This window comes from Mandrillus leucophaeus, unplaced genomic scaffold (genome assembly GCF_000951045.1).
Source record: "Mandrillus leucophaeus isolate KB7577 unplaced genomic scaffold, Mleu.le_1.0 Scaffold865, whole genome shotgun sequence".
NCBI lineage: Eukaryota > Metazoa > Chordata > Mammalia > Primates > Cercopithecidae > Mandrillus > Mandrillus leucophaeus.
This window is the reverse complement of record NW_012109419.1, coordinates 361,543-363,794: the sequence shown is the minus strand read 5'-3', so window position 1 is coordinate 363,794 and position 2,252 is coordinate 361,543. Positions and strand designations below refer to the sequence as shown.

The 2,252-nt window shown below is 33.7% G+C and overlaps 1 protein-coding gene across 1 annotated transcript in view; it reads left to right on the top strand.

Annotated features, from left to right (window-relative positions):
• Positions 1 to 2,252, top strand: part of ATP8A1 (ATPase, aminophospholipid transporter (APLT), class I, type 8A, member 1) — a 292,825-nt gene that overhangs the window by 245,730 nt on the left and 44,843 nt on the right. The window lies entirely within an intron of this gene.

Below are 2,252 nucleotides of genomic sequence, written 5' to 3'. Positions count from 1 at the left end.
TGATTTCTATTAAAATAGTATTTGACCATTTAAAAGCTGTTTTTAAACTCCACAGTTTTGAGTGATTAATCTTGAGAGAATATTTTAAACTTGAGCATTTTACTTAAATCTGACTTATCCTTTCATAAACATAGCCAGGACAATAAAATATGGTTGTCGGGAGCTTGAATCTTATTAAGGATATCCATATAGAAGATGCCATTTTAAAATTACACCATAAAGCCACAAATACATTTTGATTAAAGATTTGGGGAAATGGTGAGTTTCTGTCTTGGGACAGTCTATCATTTCTTCTGTTATCTCTTATTCTAGAGAAAAGTGTGCTGTCACTAGATTAAATGCCCTTTTTGAGTTGTTCTAATGACATCAGTTTGGTTTTCATTTTGAAAGAATTAGGGCATCTGACATTTCAGCCTTATCATAGTCCATTTTCAATTCTGTCTTTCAGTTTCTTGTTACACGGGTAGGAATTGAGTTATTAGGTGTTCATGGGGGAGTGTCAAAAGATCTCCTTTCCTTCTGAAGAGATTCCAGCAGTAGGAGGGTTTATGATTTCAATTGCAGGAAATTTGACATAAAATGTATAAAAGAAAATGTGGAAAACATTTTGGGATTTCCTGTGACCTCACAGTAACTTGCAAATCAAGGTAATGTGAGCTCCATGACAGTACATTGTTTTACCGCAGTCACAGGAACCCTTTCCAGTGGTTTTCATGTATTTGTTGCCTCTAAGTACTGCCTGAGTACCTTTCACTTTTGACAGTCTGGTTTATAGATCATTTTCATGAAATTTTATCTGACAGCATCCTGCTTTTTATAAATTAGCAGAATGCAGACACATTTTTAAAATTTTGTGGTTAAATTTATTAGAGAGAGGCATTATATACTCTTACAGCAAAACCAGACGTATCAAGGAGTATGTACTTCCTTTGACAAAAAGTGAAGGCTTCTTTTGAAACATGTATTGTGAAAACTAGAAATTTTATAGCATGTATTCTAAGCAGAACAGGGAGAAAGCTGTGAGCGGGTCTCCTCTTTACCTTGGTTTCCGAGTCCTTTTCCTGAAATAAAGCAGTATAACTGAAGGAAAAAAAGTATGTGCCTGTGTGTGTATCTGATGATGACATTTGGAAAATTTAATTCTATTCTTTGTTTTTATTTGATGTGCTCTGTCTTATTGGACCTGCTTTTCCCTTAGGTCGATTTTAACTTGATATCTTTTTCATTAGACTTAAGTCTTTGCCTTTCTTTATCTCATTTCTTAATGTTTATTTTATTTTCAAAATGAATAACACAAAAGATTTGAGACCCAGATGGTTTAAGCAAGTATGGCCAATAGGTTTGATGACAAGAACTGAGGTTTTGACCACCTACTTCTAGGACAAGTGTGAAGTTTAACTGGCTTTTTGCCAACCAAATATAATTCTACCCTTGCCTGTAGAATTCCCAGAATTACCCAAACACAAAACTTAATATCGTCTCTTGAGACTCATGGTGATGCTGTGTTTAATTCAAAGTGAAATGAATGTCAGTACTCCATCACATTTCTGTTCACTTCATATACAGAGGGAAGTGCTAACAGAGGTTCTTTTCTTGTTGTTTTATTACTACTGCTACTCTGAATATAGTGTTTAAATAGCTGGTGCTCCACTGAAAATATGAAAATGGATTAATTCAGCTGTAGGGTAGGCTTGACTAGCATGTCCAAAATGTAAGTCTGTTTTCTTTATTCAAGCAAAAAAAGAATACTTTAAATTTATGTAGCACTTTAGCGCTCCCAAAGCATTTTGGTGTGGGTATGGATGTGGGTGTGGTGGGATGTGGGGGGATGTGTGTGTGTGTAAATGACCCTCACAGTAATGCCAATATAAGGATATAGTGAGAATGCCACTCACATTCTCCAGGTAAATCATCTCCATTTACTGTTTCTTGAGCATTAGGCTAATAAGTCCCAAAAAATGTCATAGCTGTATTCAATTTTTAAAGTTTTTATTATAGATGTAGAGTCACTAGTTATGTTAGATGACAACTCAGTTAATTTCAACGAGAATGACTACTTTTAGGTCTATATTTTTCTAATCTTAAAATTCTTATCTCAATCAAGAATATAGCCAAATATATATATGTATATATACATATATATAAATGTGAAAAATTCATGTATGTACCAATATTTATATCTGTAGGTATATACATAATTGGCCAACTGTCTTAAAGCTTATTCAACTGTTAACTTTCATAGCAATATATTA